Genomic DNA, 20,371 nt, shown 5'->3' on the forward strand with positions numbered 1-20,371 from the left:
TGGCTTGGATACACTTTGGTTGCAGGTAAATTTTCTAGGTAGTTTTTCAGAGACGTGCTCAACTACGATACCGGAGCTGCTAGTCATGGTTATGGCTTTCTTGGCACAGTCTATCAATCCATTGTGCTTGGACATCCAGTCCATTCCTAGGACAACTTCCAAACCTTTGGTTCCAAGTATGATTAGATTTGCAAAGAAATCTACATCATGGATTTTGATTGGTACATTTTTGCAAAATTTTCTGGCTTTGGTGGTTGATCCGGGGATTTGAACTATCATAACATGCTTCAAACTGAGGGGTTGAATTTTACTTGTTGATGCAAAGTCTTCGGTGACAAAGGAATGAGATGCTCCAGAATCAAACAACACTCTAGCAGGGATGTGGTTGACAGAAAACATACCCAGCACAACATCTGGTGCTTCCTGGGCTTCTTCGGCGTTCATGTGGTAGAGGCGGCCGTTGCGGTTGTTGGGGTTGTTGGGGGCGAACTTCTTGCCGGTGGAGACACGGCGTTGCTGCTGAGCAGGTGCAGCGGTGTTGCCGGCGAGCTTGGCAAGACGCTTAGGACACTCGTTGGAGTAGTGCCCCACTACACCACACTCATAACAAGTGATAGTGCTCTTGTCCTGCTTGTTCGCAACGGGAACGGCATTGCTTCCGGTTCTGGGAGTGGTGTTGGTGTTGGTGTTGTTGTTGTTAGGGGCTCGGGGTGGAGCGCGGTTGTAGTTGTTGTTGTAGTTGTTGTTGTTGCCTCCTGGCTTGGAGTTTCCTCCACTCCGGTTCTGATAACCGGGGCGAGAGTTCTGCATCTGGGGTTTGTTGTTTCTCGGAGTGAATCCTCCGCTTGAGCTAGGGCGAAACTTTTGGGGGTGGCTTGATCCACTCTGACTTGCCATGCGGCGCTTGCGGTTCTCATTGGCTTGGTTTAACTTGCCCTCCATCTGGATGGCGGAGTCAACAAGGGCTTCGAGGTCGGTGAAGGGAATGTTGACGAGGACAGTCTGCATCTCATCATGCAGTCCGTTCAGGAATCTCTCCTTCCTCTTCTCAACGGTGTCGGTCTCATCAGGGGCATACCTTGACAAGGTGAGAAACTTGTCGCGGTATTCAACCACCGTCATGCGACCTTGTTTCAGCTCACGGAATTCATCCCTCATCTTCTTGATAAGACCCGGGGGTACATGGTACTTGCTGAACTTGAGTTTGAAATCCTCCCAAGTCATGAATTGACCTCCGTTCATGGCACGGGTGCTTGTCCACCAAGCGCGGGCTGGTCCGGCGAGATAGTGTGTGGCGAACAGGACTTTCTCGTTGGCTTCTACTCCGGCTACCTCCAGATTGTTCTCCATAGTCTGGAGCCAATCGTCGGCGTCGAGGGGCTCCTCGGTCTTGCTAAACACCGGAGGGTTGGTGTTTTGGAAGTTCTTGAGCTTGGATCCGGGGTGGTCATGATTTCCATGGCCTTGGTTGGCGATGTTCTGCAAGGCGATGAGGTTGGCTTGGCGCTCGGCTCTTTCGGTTTCCCGGTCTGCAAGCATGGTTTGCAGAAGTTGCAGCATCGCGTCGTTGGTGCGATTCGGAGGGGCCATCTGAAGATGTAGAAGATTATGAGATAAGAGGGAACATTCTATGGTTCATTTTGGTTAAGTTTGAAAAACATTTGAAAACTTGTAATCTTTTCATGACAAACATAACATTCATTCATTCATGCAACACATAGTACAAACTACACACATACGTCAATGGTTTTAAGAACCATTCTCATGCTACGATACAAAGGACGGGATACAACTCACACCTACTATAAGTGAACTAGTGTAACTACTCCTCATCATCGACATCGATCGAGACGTAGTCGTCGGGTCCTGCCTCCAGGAACTCGTAGTCCTCCTCCTCGGTGTTCTCGTCCTCCTCAAAGTCGTTGTCATCGCTCAGAAAGGCGTCTCCTCCCTGAATGTCGATGCCTCCATCGTCATCCTCCAGCTGACGAATCTGATCCTCCTGGGCCTTGACAGTGGCCTCAAGTGACGCGATCCGGGCGCGAAGGCGGCGAATCGTAGCGTCCTTCTTGGCACGCTGCTGGCGAAGGCTCCTGCGGTCGTTGTTGAGTAGCTTGATTGCCTCACCCTGCTCGGTGATGTGAGCATGGGTCTGGTTCGCGTAGGCGCGAGTGGCGTCGAGGTCCCTCTGAGTCTGGTAGAGCATGAAGTCCAGGTGCTCAGCATGGTGCCTCAACTCCGGGTGCGGCTGCAGCTCCATGGGCACTCCCACAGCATCACGCCTCACAAGGTGGGCGTAGCGAGAGGCGAGGATGCTCACCACGTTCTGTCCACAAAGGCGCGCAAGTGCCTCCTGAAGGCCACGTGCGAGTCCGTCGAGCCAGTTGCTCTCGCGGAAAGAGAAGAGGATCCTCTCTGAAGTGGGAGGCTCCATCTTGCCCCTCAAGTCAGCAGTGATCACCCACTGCAACTCTCCTCCGGGCGTGTCGTCCAGCTGAACCCCGTGAAACTCGGGGTGTGGGCGTCCAAGGAAGTCAGAGAGGGCGTTGAGGTCGTGCTCGAAGATCAAGCTTCCTCCGTTCCCAAGCTGGTAAAACTTGGTGTAGATGGCTTCATTCAGCGCCATCTGAAAGAGAATTGGATGAGTAAGTTAGAGAGTGCAAAGTGTGGCAAAGTTTTAAGTTGATTCAAATAAGACAGACATGATTCATTAAATTTTGGCAAAGTCTCAAAGACAAGAGTGTAGTAAATTTTCACAAATAGTTTCTTTCATTTGATTTCAAAGTTAAATTTTTCAGAACGCCCATTCTAACTAAGGTCTTCTAAGGTCAAACAATGGCTCTGATACCAACTTGTCAACACCCGGATTTTTAAGTCCGAATGCCTATTATGTCATACATCGCAATCCCAGGAATATTGTTGTTGCGAGGCATAATAGTTAAGTATCATAGTCATCATTCATTACAAACCATAAGTCTTACAAATTGGAATCACATGATCCATATTACACGAATAGTTGATCTATTGATCAACGAACAAACACAAGTTCATCGTTCAACATAGCGGAAGCATAAGATACAAGGACTCTCTAGTCCACAGGCCAACGCTTGACGTCAGAAGGCGCTTAGTTGTCGTAGGCGTCCTGCTGGTCATCTCCTTGGTCCTCTTCATACTCTGGCTATTTGAATAGCCAGGGACAAAGCCGTGAGTACGTTGAGTACTCGCAAACTAATACTAATGTAAGTGCTAGACATTCTAGTATGGTTTGCTAAGCTCTAGTTTATTTGCATAAAGCTAGTTTTAGTTCACAAAGTTTGAGAAAAGCCTATTCAAGTGCTAACTAACTCAAGTGGGAACATTAGTGTCATTCCCACTATTCAAGTGGTGATTTCAATTCAATTCACCACAAGTCGTTTCACCATCATCCTTTTCAACATCATTTTCAAAGATATGACATCGGAAACTGTATGGCCTTTCCAACCGTCCGTAACCGTGGACGCGGCTATTCGAATAGGTTTACACTCTGCAGAGGTTGCACACTTGTGCCACAACATTTGAATTGTCCGTCGGGATTTTCCCGAATCATCGTAACACAGTACGCGGATCATCAACCATAACCTTTCACTTACGAATCCTAGTATGAGCACCTCTCCCCATGAGCTTGGCCTCCCAGTGAAGACAGACAGTCAGCCTGGGAACTGCACAGGGCTTGGGCCGGACATTCACCTCATTTCGCATCATATCGTATCATTTCTTTTGTTGTAGAGGCAGCTTTCAGCATAACCCCGATGACGCTTGTTTAGAGGGAACCCATACTAAGACGCATAAACTTCCAGTTAAGCCCTACCCATAATCAGGTATTGTGGGGGTACTCAATAATTGGAAAGGTATCGCATTCAAACCAACATCATTGTTTATCAAAAATCACCATCTTCTCTTGGTCATATTCACCTTCAAAAATCCTTCAATGGAATGCATCTTCATTCCAAGGTTTCAAATTCATTTCAAAATCACATGGTTCCCATCTAGAGTAGTCAAGTTTTAAATCATTAGCACTAGCTCTAAATCATGAGGGGTGCTATCTTGCTTTGCTTGGAAGGGACTACTCACTACTCTAGTATCCAACTTATACTTTGACCAAAGTTAACTATAAAAGTAACTCATTTAGAAAACAAGTAAAACTTGTAAAGTAAAAACTTGGGATGGGTTCATATAAGCAAAGATAAGAAACATGGTGCCTTGCCCCAAGGGGGCTTTGCACTTTGCAAGAATATTAGCTTGCCTTGGTAGTTCTCAAACTGTTCCTCCTCCTCCTCTTGGTAGCAACCTTCTTCTTCGGCGTACTCTCCGGGGCTACCGTCTAAATTTGAATACGAGTATAATTACTCACTAATTCAATGGCTATTCCATACATCACATATAACACACAAACTACTCTATGCACACAAGTAAATAAACTAGGGGGCATGGGTTGTGGGGTTTAAATAGAATTCACTTCTTTGTATTCCATATGTAAATGATAGTTTCCATAGGGTTCTTGAGAAATAATTTCCTCTCATTGAAATCTTCTTAAGATTTAATTTCTCCAACAATCATGCATGAACTCATATTGACCTAAGTCAAATGTTCATCATCATCATCATTTGGGAAAATGATTTAAAGGAGGTGGGTCACCTCATACCATTTAAATAACACTACCTTTGATTTAAATATCAAGTAATTTATATAAGAGAGTTTGGGACCAGGGGTCCAAACATCCCATGAATCCATGTGAGACAAGTTTAAGTGAAGTGTAAGACTTCACACAATTTAACTTCAATAGTTTTGGACAATATCAACTAGTTAAACTAGCCAAAATATCCATTCATTAAACCATGGCATGATCATGCAAAGTGACCACACCATTTTATTGCATAAACAATTATTGTAAGTCAAATGTGAGCTATTAGAGTTGGAATTAACTTAATATCTATTTTGGTTGATTTTTAAGAATTATTTGAATAGGGAAAAGTTCCCGTCTTGTTATTTTTATCATATTTATTCTACAAAGAATCTGACCATGGGGCCAGTGGCATGTTGTAGAGAATTTCAGTGGCTTTCTAACAATATAAAATTCACTAAATTTGGTTTAGCCGATTTGAAAATATTGAATTTCAAAGTTTGGGCAGTATTAAAATTCATTTGAATTAATTAAACTCAGTTTGAATTAAAAAGGCCGGCGGGAAACTAACTGGGCCGAAACGGTTTGAAAAATGGAGAAACGGCCCAGCAACGCATCCAGTGCGCGCGGGCCTGCTGACAGGGTGGGGGCCACCCGTCAGTCTCTCTTAAAACCCGAATCGGTAAGTTTCAACGTGGGACGTAGGATTAGACTGAGATCGGACGGCGCTGGTGCGTCGTCTTCTCCGGCGCGTGGCCGCGAGGTTGGCGGCGAGGGTCGGGGGTCGGAGAGCTCACCGCGGCTCCAGCTAGGGTTGGCAGTGTGCGCGGTGAAGGTGTAGACGACGGCGAGTCGACTGGTACCGGCGGCAACTCCTGGATCGGCTTCAATCGGCGGCGAGCTTCCGCGGCGTCCGTCGGCAGTGAGGTGGCGATTGGGTGGCTACGGCGGCGAATGTTGATGGTGGAGTGGCTCAGGCGGTCGAGTGAGAAGAGGGGAGTGTGCTGGTGTGCTCAATTCAACGAATGGAGCTCTCCTTTTATAGGCGAGCGGGTGACCGTGAGGGCTGCGGCGAGGTCGACATGCTCGCGGCGATTCCGGCGAGCGGTTGGGCTAGGAGAGGGTGCTGTCGGGTTCTCCTCTCCCAGGCGAAGCTAGGAGTGGTGTTGGCTTGGTCGGGCGGCTCCTGGGTCGGTCGCATTTCTTCCATGACGGCCGTGGCGCGTACGGGAACAGGTCGTCGTCTCCGGCGCCGGCGGTCACGGGTCTGGGCTGGGCGCGTGTCTGGCGGCGTCGCGGTGTCACTGCGGTGCTCAACGCGTTGCAAGCGGGGCCAGAGCGAGTGCGAGGTGGTGGAACGGCGCGTGGCCAGTGGCGTCCATGCGCGACGCGAGCGGCATCCAGGGCTGATCTTGGCGCGCGATCTCCGGCGATGGTTGGCGTTGAGCTCGACCGTGGCTTGGCTAGGGTGGTGTAGGAGTGTGCGGTGGCGAGTGTGGGCACCAGGGCCAGGTTTGGCGATGAAGGAGAGGAGGGGTGGCTCGGCATGGTGGCGCCATGGCCGGCATGCCATGTCCATGTGAGCTAGCCACTCCTCATTAGGGTTACTATGTGCCATTTATGGTTAGAGGGAACCAGGGGACAAATTGGGGTAGGTTAGGGTAGATTTGTTGGAGTAGATCACTATTTGCTATAGGGTGCAAATAGTGTTCAATTTTGGAAATTACAAAATTGTCCAAATTTGAATTAATTCAAAAGGTGAAAGTTTTTGAAATGTGAGTGTTGCTATTAGTTGTAATTGACCAGAGGTGATTTGAGGTGGTGGTGGAAAAATTAGAATTCAAAGATTGGCCAAAATGGCTAAGTGGAGATTGTTGCACTTGTTAAAATGTTGCAACTTTGGATGAGCATAGCTATTGATCCAAGGTGAATTTGGCAGGGTGATCTTCATCAAAGTTGTTCACCTTGATGTTGACTTTGAAATGGTGCAAAGAGTTAGCAAGAATTGGTTTGGGAAAATTGAATTGCAGGGGCTCAAAGTGGTGATCAGACTATAAATTTCAGTTTTGACCAATATCATATGTGAGTGGGAATTGTGTTTGAATTTCATTTGAATTGTGAAACTTTGGTTCCAAAAGTTGTAATAAGTGTTTAATAACATTAGTCAACTAATGGTGAAGACCTTGGTCTAGGGTCAAAATCTATAAAAATGCCATAGGGCATATGTGATGGTTTTTAGGGTTTTGCAATTTATGGAATTTCTTCCTTTTTGATTTATTTGATTGGTGATCCTCATATGATCACACTAGGGTTTTAGAGCATATCAAATACCAGTAATAACAATCATCATGGCATATCACTCAAATGCACAAGTCCTATGCATGGTACTATATGCAAATAGAAAAGTTTTTGTTGGTTTGAAAATTTGCTTTCTGGAATTCTCTAACTTTCTTTTTATTAAAATTTGGGGTGTTACATCACCTTCATGAGAAATTCAAATTCTAATGTCTATTAATATCTCTACTTGGATCTTATTTGCCTTTTGTAAAAATAAATTCCTTATCACATTATGGGGGAGTAATAAGCTTTGTGCATATTACAAGCCTAGAAAATATGAACATTTGAGGTGGTGTCACATAGAATTGATACCGTAAATTATCTCTCCCCTATGTGGCATGTTTGCTCAAACAAGCTCCAATTTGCTTAAATAGCTTCATTGCTAATATCTTTGTGGATCTTATTTGTGAAAGTTTTTCTTGGCATGGTTTTTCACAACGTGTCCCTCAATACATTTTTGGAAAACCATGTGCTTCAAGTCATACTATTAATTGCTTTGCATGTTGGTATGAATACTATTAATTGCTTTGCATGTTGGTATGAATACTATTAATTGCCTTGCATGTTGGTATGACTAAATAAAGCTATCAAGAAACTTTCTTTGCATGATGGTTAACTCTTATCTTTTACCATATGCTTTGTTCGTTGTAAATATGATCTTATGAATACTTACAAACTACCACCGGGAAATATTTCCTAATACCTCTTGTCCTAGGACAATTGGTAATCAATTATGAGGTAGATATTTATTGATCATATCTACATTGGCTCTTGTATTTATATTGCCTTATTTATTGCCATGAATTTGTTGTGCTTTGACTCCCATGTGTCTTCCTTGCATCTTATGGATCTAAGTTGTCTATTCAAACTTTCTTAGCATTGTTAGAAGATATAGGTAGCGTGATGATCCTAGTTTTGTGCATTTTGTATTCATATAAAAAATCCTAGATAATGCACCAATCTTGGGGGAGCTCTTCTATATTTATTAGAATGCTTAACATCTCTTGATCTTTATCAAAAATTTGGTTTTGGGAGACATAAAATTTTCTTTTTGGTACTTTGTGCCATCATAAAAAGTTTCGAGGGTTTGGTTTATTTGTTGGAACCTTGCTCTCTTGGGAGTTGGTTATCTCATTCCTTTGTGTTTAGGTTTAATTAGCTTCTTATAATGAGATAAGTCTTTGGAGTCAATCTTGTGTTGATTTGATTCTTTGATATAATTTGGACAACCATCGTCTCTTGGTTTATTTGGTGATTTGTCCAAATTGTATCTTCCTTTGGTTCTTGAAAGTTTTGTGCATGCATATTTAATATATGTATATCTTATGGCATGCGTCACTTTCTTTGATCCAATACATAGGGTAAACTCCATCAAATCCTAATTTGGCTAAGATGTGCATGAAATTCAATTTCATATCTATATGCACATAGAATTGTGGAGTTTGTCCAATATGTTGTAGTGTGTCTAACTACTTCGGACCCAATTAGTTTGGGGACCATGCATTTTGTACTTACCTTTGTGTTAGGTACAATGGATATGCATTGAATGCCTGTCTCACTCTTGGAAAGAAGTGGTGACTCAATGGTAACTTGAGGCAAGCTAGGATGGTCAACGAACACATATCTACTACATCCACACCAATGCTATCTTGGTAACAAGTATCTTCTCATGCATATTTTTCTTGTATCCAACCTTATGGTTGCATCTTGGCATGAATCTCTTGATTTGCAAATGTTTTGCTTCTTGCAAAAGTCTTAATGAAACCTCTTTATTGTGAATGTGAGTAATTTGAGATGAGTGCATTTGTTGGGAAGTATTTTAAATCATGCTCATGATTCATCCATCCCAACTATGTCTATCTAGCAATTTTATTGCATATCAATTCCTCAAGGCTCTCACATGTGCAATATAGATGAAAGTGCAAATTTAGTTAATTCTTTTGGTATCCTCGTTTGTGATACTTGTTGCCTTTCTCAAATGCATCCCAACTATCTTGTATCCCTTGTTGATTTTTGTGATGTATTTTAGTTGTTTGTGGTTGAAGTTCATGAATGTACAATAAGATAAAATTGAGCCTTTGGCCATGCTATTAAGCAAAAATTCTTATTGGTATATTGCATGACTTCGTCTTGGATATCATGCTATATTTGTTGCGTATCTATTTTGTGTGTGCATGTTTCTTTGTGGATAAATATCTTTGTGATACTGCCCACTTAGAGAAACTTATACACATAAGAAATGATACATCTCCTTTTTGATATCTTATTTATTTATTGCATGTTGATTGGTCATGCTAAGCAATATAATTCATTGAAGACTATGATGATGCTTTTTGCTCATCCTTGTAATAATCTTATAATATGCTTTATCATGCCTTTCACATATCCTCTTGGTTGAGCCTTTTTATTATGGTGCCTCTTACTTGTTGCTCAACTATTTGTTTGTTGCAAGTGTTAAGCTTATTTTTCTATCTATGATCTATTGCAAATGTTTGTGTTTTAAATGATATTATGGGAGTTATGATTCCATGTTTGTGCACTTTATACTCCAATGCAAATTGTCTAGTTTTGTGCACAAACCTTGGGGAGCTTCCTCGTATTACTTAGAGCAATCTTCTTGATCTTACCATAATATCTATCTTTCTTTTGGTATCTTCTTTGTGGTTCATTTGGTTGCTTGCTTCATTTGTTGAAGCTTCTTGACTTTGTTATCTTTTTGCAATCTTTGACCCTACCTATAGTGTGATTCCTTCCGAATATTCGTCATTGGATATGTGCATTTGATTCCACTCAAATTATGAGAAATGCACACGCTATGGAGGAACTCTCACTATATTGGCCTTCTAAATTTTTCACCCATTTCAGCAATTGGTGCCAATGGGGGAGAAGTTTGGAGGGTTTAAGGGAATTTGGTTATGTCTTTGCTTTGTGCTTAAGCATGTGCCTTTATTGCATTGCATCTTGTTGCTTTGCATAGTTGAATATTTATAGGAAACTCCACTAGGCTTTGAATGCCAATATATGCAATGAAAGTCAAAATCATTCACACATGCATATATTATGGGGGAGTTTGCTCTATATATTCAACTTATTTGTTACGTCAATTCCTTATATAAACCCTCTCAAAGAGATTGTCATCAATTACCAAAATAGGGGAGATTGAAAGTGCATGGAGCCCCCATGTGTGGTTTTGGTAATTAATGACAATCCCTATGGACTAATGTTTGCATTGAGTTATATTTGTAGGAGTTGTCCATAGGCAATTCTTGAACCATATGTTGGCTTCAAGGTTGCAAGAAGAAGAATTTGATGAAGGATATCAAGTGTCAAGTATGTCTTGAAGATGAAGATGAAGTGAGCCCTCAAGTTACTTCAAGACATCAACATGATGAAGAATGAAGTGCAAGTTCAAGATGAGCCATCTCGAAGAGATCCTTTGCTTGAGTCTTGCCATCCATATGATGATCATGGATATGTGAAGATGCGCCGAAGAAGAAGCTCTCCCATGGTGGATTATGGGGGAGCAATCCACATGGTGGTCATGGTTAAGTGAAGATGCGCCGAAGAAGAAGCTCTCCCATGGTGGTTTATGGGGGAGCAATCTACAAGACTTCGTCAAGCAAGCACAAGCAAGAAAGGCGTTCCATCTTGTTGAGGTCAAGATCGTCGTCATCAAGCTCAAGTGGAATGCGCAAGTATAAGGTTTGCTCTTGATAGGGTTTCTTTCTCACCGGCCTCATAGTGTAGTTGGAGACCGGTTTATAGTTTAGTTGCCGTACTATCAAGAGGGCTCTCGAGTGAGTAACTCGATCGTATCGTTCGGAGAGAGCTCAAACCTTTGCACCCTTGCATCATCTTTCTTGGTTGTTATTTGGACCTTATCCATGTGATGTTTTAGAGCTTGTGCTTATTCTCATGACAAGCTCTAGTTCATCGAAAACGGATTTCACATAGATCACTTGTTGCGTTTTCGAGTTTGATTCATCATCTTTCTTGGTTGTTATTTGGATCTTATCCATGTGATGATTTAGAGCTTGTGCTTATTCTCATGACAAGCTCTAGTTCATCAAGAATGGTTTTTGCACGGGCAACTTGTTGCATTTTCGAGATTGGAGGTTTTACCGGTATGTCTTTTTTAGATAGGTCAAACCTTTCATCATTTGTTTCTATCCTCCCTTGTTGGACTATGATGGTTTCCTGCATGATCTTGTAGAGCTTGTTCCTAGCTTCAAAACAAGCCCAAGATCATCAAAATCGGAGTCTGGATGCTAAAGTTATGCCCGTTTTAGTTTTGGTGTTTCTGCAGTTTTGCCAGGCCGATTTTTTCAGAAATATCCGGGGCGGATTATCCGGGCCGGATATTTCGGAAATATCCGGCCCCCCCGAAATCGACTAAGGACCAGAAGAAAAGCAGCTCTGGACAGGGGCCGGATTTTTACCTGGTTTTGTCCCTGAGGCCGGATAATCCGGCCCCCCGGATAATCTGGCCCTTACTTAGGCCGGATTATCCGGCCCTGGTTTTGCCCAATGGCTCGATTTTCTTGGGGGGTATAAATACCCCCCTTCTTCCTCCTTGGGCTGTAGCTTCTCTCACTCTCTCTCTCCTCCATTGTTGAACTAGAGAAGCTTGCTCTATCTCTCAATCCCTCCATGATTCTTGCCCCCATTTGAGGGAAAAGAGAGAGGAGATCTAGATCTACATTTCTACCAATCAAATCCATCTCTTTGTGAGTGGAACTCTCTAGATCTTGATCTTGGTGTTCTTTGTGAATTCCTTTGTTCTTCCTCTCTTATTTCTCCAATAGCTTTTGTAGCTTTGTTGGAATTTGAGAGAGATGGACTTGAGCATCTTTGTGGTGTTCTTGCCATTGCATTTGGTGCATCGGTTTGAGTTCTCCACGGTGATTCGTGGTGGTGAAAGCAAGAAGGTTGTTACTCTTGGGTTCTTGGAACCCTAGACGGATTCTAGGCCTTTGTGGCGGTTTGTTGGGAGCCTCCAATTAAGTTGTGGATGTGTGCCCCAATCTTTGTGTAAGGCCCGGTTTCCGCCTCGAAGGAAATCCCTTAGTGGAACCGTGACCTAGGCCTTTGTGGCGAGGGTCACCGGAGATTTAGGTGAGGCGCCTTCGTGGCGTTCGGTGTGTGGTGTGAGTACCGCATCTTGGGGTGAGGCCTTTGTGGCGTTGGTGTGCATCAAGCAACCACACCTCAAGGTGAGCCTCTTGTGGCGTTCGGGAGCACTAAGCCACCGCACCTCTCCAACGGAGATTAGCACTCGCAAGAGTGTGAACTTCGGGATAAATCTTCGTCTCCCGCGTGCTTCGGTTATCTCTATACCCGAGCTCTTTACTTATGCACTTTACCTTGTGATAGCCATCGTGCTTGAAGTTATATATATCTTGCTATCACATGCTTGCTTGTATTGCTTAGCATAAGTTGTTGGTGCACTTAGGTGAACCTTTGCTTAGAATAAGTTGTTGGTGCACATAGGTGAACCATAGTATATAGGCTTTGGGCTTGACAAAGTAAACGCTAGTTTTATTCCGCATTTGTTAAGCCCATCTCGTAAAAGTTTTAAACCGCCTATTCACCCCCCCTCTAGGCGACATCCGTATCCTTTCACCCTCCTCTCCCTTCCTGCTATGTGCCCCTTCCTCTGTGCCCTTTTCTCGATCGTCCTTGGCGGGCGTTGCTTGCCCCGCTTGGCTATCCAGGGTTTGTGGTCCAGTGCAACTTGATGCGTTCTTGTGTGGGGTGGAGTCCAGATGGCCGCGCCTATCCGGATCCTCCCGGAGGTGTCCATGGTGCTCCGCAGCGGCGAGGTGGCCGTGGCCAGGGAGAGCTCCTGTACAGGTTCTAAGAAACCAACCACTGTTAAATTTAGTTCTCCTCACTTTGTTTTCTCTTTTCTCCTCACTTTCTTTTCTATTTGTGGACCACAACGACGCGACATAGAGGCATGCATGTTTCCTTTGTCGTTTACTTGGAAATTGGCCTTGCCCATAACCAAAAAATGTCTTCTTTCGCCATGATACTTTCTCAATTAAGAATGGAGCACGTATACGTTTCTGGGAAGATGTTTGGTTAGACAATGCTCCCTTAATTGAACACTATCCTGCTTTGTATAGTATTGTTCGTTGCAAAATTGATACCATTGCCACAATAATGGCTACCTCACCTCTGAATGTGACGTTCAGACGGGTTTTACTTGGGCAAAGGCTACAAGCATGGAACGCTCTAATTCACCGCCTAGGTGATATTCACCTATCGCCTGAACCGGATGAATTTAGATGGAATCTTCATGTAGATGACACTTTCTCAGTCAAATCTTTATACAATGCGATTCTATATTCTGATATACCAGTTGATAAATATGAAAGATGAAGATACCATTAAAAATTAATTTTTTTGGATGGTACCTTCGTCGAGGAGTTATTCTTACCAAAGATAATCTTGTCAAGCGGAATTGGCACGGAAATTCGAGCTAGGTGTGTGTTCTGTCATCATGATGGAACCATTAAACACCTTTTTTCAGTGCCATTTTGCGAGATCTATATGGTCAGTCATCCAAGTAGCGTCTATCCTGTATCCCCCGACTAGTGTGGCCAATGTCTTTGGTAATTGGCTTCACGGTATCGATTCAAGGTTTAAGTTGCTTCTTAGGGTGGGGGCGCTAGCAGTTATCTGAGCGTTTTGGCTAAGTAGAAATGACAAGATTTTTAACGATAAAAATCGTTCTTTGTTGCGGGTCATCTACATATGTACAGGTATTCTCCGTTCGTGGTTACCTCTTCAGCGGGTGGAGAACCGAGACCTCTTTACGGAGGTCTGTACACGGTTGGAGGCTACGGCGAGAGATACTTTTTCCCTACATGGGTGACAGCATAGTCTACGGATTGCAGCACCACCTTCGCCTTAGGCGTTATACGATTCATCATTTCGATATGTATTACGATATGTATTACGCCTACTTTTATATATTTTGATTTCAGACACTCGAACGGTTGTGTGCATCCTGGTTATGCAGAGGCTGGATGTAATTGCTTCCTAAAATAATAAAGCATCCTTTATCGAAAAAATGAAGAAGTATGAGCCAAAAGTACAACGCTGCCACGAAAACCACACTTAGGCTTTGTGAGGGGCAGAAAACTCCAATATTTAAAGTAAAGTTTCGAAACTTATTATGGATCGGAGGCGTATGGATTTTACTAGCTGAGATTTTTTTTTGAAATAGCAAAATCACACACGACATGGTTTCAATTCGTGTTGATTTCCCCGCACATGTAAAGTTGCAACAAAGCCCCTCAATTTAATTTTGTTTGCATTAAGAGGTCCCTTCCATTTCACCTAACACTGCACATGCATGGTTGTGGAATCACCGTTTTCTAGGTTTTTTTTTAAAGTTCTTGAGTAGAGGGGCCAAATCAAGATTTCTGAGCAATCGAGGGACCAAACATTTTGGATTTCTCTTTATGTTTCTTGTTAACCTTTGTACCGAAGTATATATAATTTTAGAACAACAAGTAGAGAAGCACATTTTTCTAGCACGTATTTTGTTGTAATGTCAGTATGTCACACAACCTGATATCTTCTATTGTCATGGGTGACGTGACACAAATTAAGAACCGGTCGTTGGAGAATTAACACGGTAGAACTTAGACGTCAGTTAATTTAGCCTTTCTACACTACTTAAAAAGGACGAATGTTTCTGTATTCTGTCCAGAGCGCAATACGTCAAAATTTTGGTCGTCTCGTCCCGCACTAGGTCGCCCCCTTCATCAGACATTCCGACCTCGTTCGATGGTTCCACCAAGCTGGGCCAGGCCCATCACAATGCACTACACAATCCTGCTCCTGCACCCCTATCTTCTCTCCCCTAGCGAACCCTCCCTATCCAACCCTAGCCGCCATGCCTTCTCACCCCCACAATCTCCTTCCTCCACCCGTGGCCAGAGAAGCCCCATCCTCCGCCTTCCGAGGTCACCGTCGTGTTCCTTGATCGGCCGTGCGATCTCACCAACGCCATCCTCGCCATTTTCTTCCAAGTGCGGCTAGGGAAGGGCAATTTGGCTGCGGGACTACGGAAGAAATCAATTTGGATAGTTGCGCCGCTAGCTACAGGCCTCTCCCCGCTGCGTCGTGCTGTCCCTCGAAAGTGCCGGCGCCGCCGAGCTGCAGACCAAGGAGAGCAGAGACAGAAACACTTTCCTCTAGGTGGGAGAGCAAATCCCTTATCCATGTCCTCCCCTTCTGTATGCGGCCGCAGAAGCTCCATGACGCCGTTCCCATGTTCCAGCCACCGCTCCATCACCTGGCCCATGGTCGCTCTGTCTCCCCCCTCCACTGTCTTTGGCTTGCATCTAGGGGCGGCATCCCCCTCCCCCATGCTTGCACTCCATAGCCCCCTCACTCACCATATCTACCTCCAATGAGGCCTTTGCAGAATTTATATTCTGATCTAAACCTCAACCCCCTCTTGATTTCACAAAATCTAACCATGTATATGCGGTTGATTTGTCCAACAAGGCAGATCCACAGCAGTTTGCAAAATTATATTTTCCTAGCGGTGCAGATCCACGATGCCATCGTTCTGGTGCTACCCAGATGTTTTTCCTATCCTCTCTCTCTCTCTCTCTTCACATGATACGCCACTCTCCCTCCAGTTTCCTCTATTACAAGGTAGACAAAGATGGAGTTATTTGCATGTTATGTTCTACTGCAGTATGCTTCTGATTTCAGGTTATATAAATGTGCCACAATTTATCTATTTGATTCTTGCATGGTAGACATCATATCATAAAAGTAGAAAGTGTGCTGAAATAATTGGAATTGCACATGCTATTGCTTTATGGTTCCTACCACTGAACTTTTATTTTTTGCGGATATACCACTGAACTTAACCGTGTTATAGTTCTTTCAGTGTTCACCTTTGATGGAGAATGTCCAAGGGGCACTGCCACTGTAAACTGCTCTATGGGGTTTGATAATATGCAACTTAACTGAAGAATCCATACAGTGTATGTTTGTTTCTCACAGCATTTATGATCTCCCAGTATTTAAATTTTTGACATCCACTTACAGGAAACATAATAAGGTAAACCATTTTTCAGAATTGAATTGCATATATCTTGAGTAGTAGTGTGGAGTTGTGAAGAATGGCGTCGTTCACGTGAAAGCCCTTGTTCCCCGTCAACTCTATCATGCCCCACAACAGTTCCTTCAGATTTGCACATGCTGTTTCTGATTATCTCTGGTACTTTGATAGGGTTCAGTTTTTACAAATTTTAGTTGTCATATCTCCTGCAATATTTGTAATCTCACGTGTGTACTTAAGTTGCTTAACCATGTTGATATTGGAAATGTAGCTTCAAGTTCCACGTGTTTAGGCTCCAAATCATGTGTGATGCCATGTAGATATGTCAGGTCCAAGAGGTGATCAAAGCGGTGGAGAAGGAGCTGGGTTTAAGTGCTAGCCCTTCATACTTTGATCCATCGAGCTTATTTGGTCACCACTGCATCTTTTTATATTGTGCATGGAGAACGCAGGTGAAACAGAGCATATTTATTTGCAGCTCAAATGGCAAATGCAGGAGTAAGCAATCTGGTGTATGCGTGCAGGTACAACAGGCCTCAATCTTTTCTTATGGAGCCCTCGTCGTGCACAAGTGTAAACTGACATGCCTTTGTTTGAGGCTTTTCTAACTATCCATAACATGTGCAATTAATTGCATGCCTCGGATCGAAATATTAAAGGTTACTCGTGGTCATTTTGAATTCCTACTTAGCAATGCAGTGCATTATACTGTATTTTATTTGGCCGAACCACCTTTTTCTAGCAGCCTTTTGTCTTGATCAAGTCGCACAAGAAATTATTACCACATTCCACAGCAGCATGTGAGGCAAAATATGAGAGAAAATAATTGGATAACATCAATGGGATTTTTCTAATTATCTGAATAGCGAGCAAAGTAACATACTTTCTGTCACTTATTTCTTCATAGCAGCTATAGATATAAGATTAGAAACTCTAAGCTCAGCTGAGCTTGATGCATGGACGTTTTATTAAATTATCTTTGATGTTTCCATTTCAGATGAGATTCTCTATCAGCTAAGTGTCTGCAAGAGCTGTCGGTTCAGATTTCACATCAAAGGTAGTTAATCTATTTTTATTTTTCTTTGTATTTAGTTCAGATGCACTAATACTATTTTGTTCAGTTTTGGACGAGCAACATTCTGCAAGCACCCTTTTTTCCTGGCACAACTATGTATTGTGCAAGAGTACTAAATCTCATTTGAAACTTAGAAAATTGGTTGTCCGGTTGCTCTTTTGTTTGTATTGGTTAAACCTTTTTTTTGTCAAAGGATGTACCCTAGAGAAGAGGCAAAGCGACTCAAAGCTTTGTTGTAGCAGATTAAGGAGATGTAGGTAAATGAACTGGGCTATTTTTTTGCAAAGGAAATACTATTCTGCTGATGTATTTACCACTAGAAAACCGGTGCTCTTTATACTTGATTACTGCAGATACGACAATTTCCATGTTGCCTCTTGCACTCATTTTCTTTATCTAACTTTGTTCCATATAATAGAAAAAGCACGGTGATTGAAGATCATGGAGAAGACAACCATTTGCATACAATGTCAAATGTGTTTTTGAGAGGAGGCATTCACACATGGTCAAGTTCAGCGGTGTGACATGACATTCTTATCGCCAACGTAACCATGTCTGGTGGCCACTTGGGTCTGTCCGTGGACATGTTTACACAGCCGCACATAACACCTGGTGCGAGCACGACCACGACAGATTAGGAACAGAGAGTCGGAGTGGGGGCTGCTGAGAGGCCACTCCGTCCCACCCTTTCATCACCGGATTAGGAGCCAACTGCCAAACACAGCAACGCCAGATAGAAGTGATGGGATATGCAGATGAGGCTGCCCATGATACTAGGGCTGGACACCGTGGATTAGTTTGCAGCAGAGGCACCGCGGTGAAAATTTCTAAGCTGATTGAGGCAACACAATGAGAACATGAACTGGCGGTTTGTGGATTTTTACTTTGTGTGGTCCGGTGTGGGATTCGGGGATTTTTGCTCCGGTGTGGTGGCCGGTGTGTTGTGACTCGTGAGCTAGGCTACCCCCGGTATCTACATGGTATCTACATTAGCTGTGGTGAGCAAGCGCTGAAACCGTCATGGTGTGCGCGTATGTGACCAGAGAGAGTTTGGGGAGACTAGATTAATTTGTGGTAGAATTGGTATAATGAATCTTATATACATATATGAGGCTACTTACTAAAGTTTACTACTAATTAAATTTTGTTACCTTTTGCTTGCTGAATGTTACTACAGTTTGTTAATTGCACTACTGCTGTCTCTTTGAATTTCACATGGAGAAGGTCTACTTTTCTTTTGGTTGTCGCAGCAAAAGATCATAAAGCTCGTAGTTTAACAAAGAATCTTGGTTTTGCGTATGAAACCGAGCTATTGCATATTGTAAATAGCAGTTGCAAAAAATAGTTATAGAATATTTTTAAAATATAGATACGTGATTAATAGTTATAGAATATTTTTAAAATATAGATACAGGATTAAGTTTAGATGACCCGTTGAAAATGATAAGACAGATTGAGCGAAGGAATGGCCAGTTCCCACTTTTGATTGACTCCTACCACAGTTTGGGTTTAATCGACATGGGACATGCTATATTAGCTAGGCACCACATCGCTTCGATTATATGTGAACAGAGCGAGTACAACTTAGAGGTTGCTACTATAGTTTTAGATTTCATCATGTTAATTCAGCGCTATCTGGATACATTCTTGTTTGCAGGCGTCGACCAATTTTTTTTTATCTTCATGCACATTCATCATGCCTTACAAATGCAAACTATTTCGCTCCCGTTGCAACGCACGGGCAAATGTCCTAGTCCTCTTAGAAAGAACAAGAACGTCAGGAGATTAACATGGTACCCAGGGCTCCGGCTGCGCGTTCGATTAATATGGTTAATTCGGTTCGGTAAATACTATTTTTCAGTAAATACGGTTTTAATACTTCGGTAAATACGGTTTCATATAAAAATACGGTTTAGTTTCGGTAATAACCATATTAATTCGGTTCGGTTTCGGTAATAACCAAATTAACCAAAGTTGACGCGAATTTTAGAATAAGACCTATTTTTATGGACATATATTTCGTTTCTATATTTTTAAAGGCCAAACTGATTATGTTACATGAGACAAAAATGATAAATAATGAAAATGGAGCCAAATTAAAAATATGTTGCACATTATAGACTTGAAATAATGAAAATGTCGCCAAATAAAAAAAGGTGCACATTACGTACTTGAACTCATTACCTGTCCAACATTTTATGTAACCTCTTGTGCAATATGCACTTGTAAACAAATATAAATGTTTTATGTGAATTAGGGATGGACCTCCCGAGCAAAATTCGTTGTTGGGCTAGGCTATTCAGTTTTCATCGGTTAACCACGGTTTTTTCGCTTTTTAACCGTATTAACTGAGTTGTGTATGGTTAGCACTTTTGCTAACTGAAACCTAACCAAATGTTTTATGTGAATAAGGCGGGGCAAAGGGGCGCTTTCCCTGGGCCTTCAAGAACGAGGGCCCTGGCCCAAGATTTCTTTATATACTTGATATATTTATACTTGTACTTAGGTTGTAGAGTTTAAAATAATTCTAGAAATATAGATGCCCTAAGCTAAAGTTTACCGTGCCTTTTACCTAAAATTTATTTCAACATTTACGCTTTATGATGTACTGTTTAGAACAATTCAATAAAATGTACAAGGTCCAAGCTGCAGCTTACCGTGCTTCTACTCCAACTTATTTTAACAAAAAAGGTATTTAAATACTTTTCCCGAAGATATGATTTCTCTTTGGCCTTCCCAAATGTCCAGAACAACATCGACCCTCATTTTTTATGATTAATTTTAAAGATATATGTATGCATGTATATACATGTGTACATAAGTAGCTATTGATAGAAATAAGAATCATGGCATAGTTCGCTCGATCAACATAAATAAATATTTTCAAACGCCTTCTTCAACATTTCGAAGACCATGGATCTTTCAAATGTAAATACTATTTAGTTTCTTATTGCATTATCCTACTCCCTCCGTTCTTTTTTAATTGACTCGAATTTAGTACAAGTTTGTACTAAATCCGAGTCAATTAAAAAGGAACGGAGGGAGTAATATTTTTCTTGTCCAATCTTTTGTGTGTGATGGAGATTGTTAAGACGCTAAAACACCAATCATGCTTAAATTTTAAGTAATATATATGATGTCGTTTCGCTCTAGGGCATCCGAAATCTATGAACCGGCCCCGACGGTACCCAAAATGTTTGCATGC

General features: G+C 42.5%; 1 long non-coding RNA gene across 13 annotated transcripts; it reads left to right on the forward strand.

The window, feature by feature from the left end:
- Positions 1–14,714: 14,714 nt before the first annotated feature.
- LOC127296847 (uncharacterized) lies at positions 14,715–18,321 on the forward strand. Of its 13 annotated transcripts, XR_007848751.1 has the most exons (4): positions 14,715–16,750; positions 17,089–17,148; positions 17,213–17,423; positions 17,585–18,321. It is a non-coding gene; the product is annotated as an uncharacterized lncRNA (long non-coding RNA). The 13 variants fall into 13 exon arrangements; XR_007848745.1 differs by having other exon boundaries at positions 14,715–17,148; XR_007848749.1 differs by having other exon boundaries at positions 14,715–17,148; positions 17,360–17,423.
- Positions 18,322–20,371: the final 2,050 nt, after the last annotated feature.

This window comes from Lolium perenne, chromosome 4 (genome assembly GCF_019359855.2).
Source record: "Lolium perenne isolate Kyuss_39 chromosome 4, Kyuss_2.0, whole genome shotgun sequence".
In the NCBI taxonomy this organism is placed as follows: domain Eukaryota; kingdom Viridiplantae; phylum Streptophyta; class Magnoliopsida; order Poales; family Poaceae; genus Lolium; species Lolium perenne.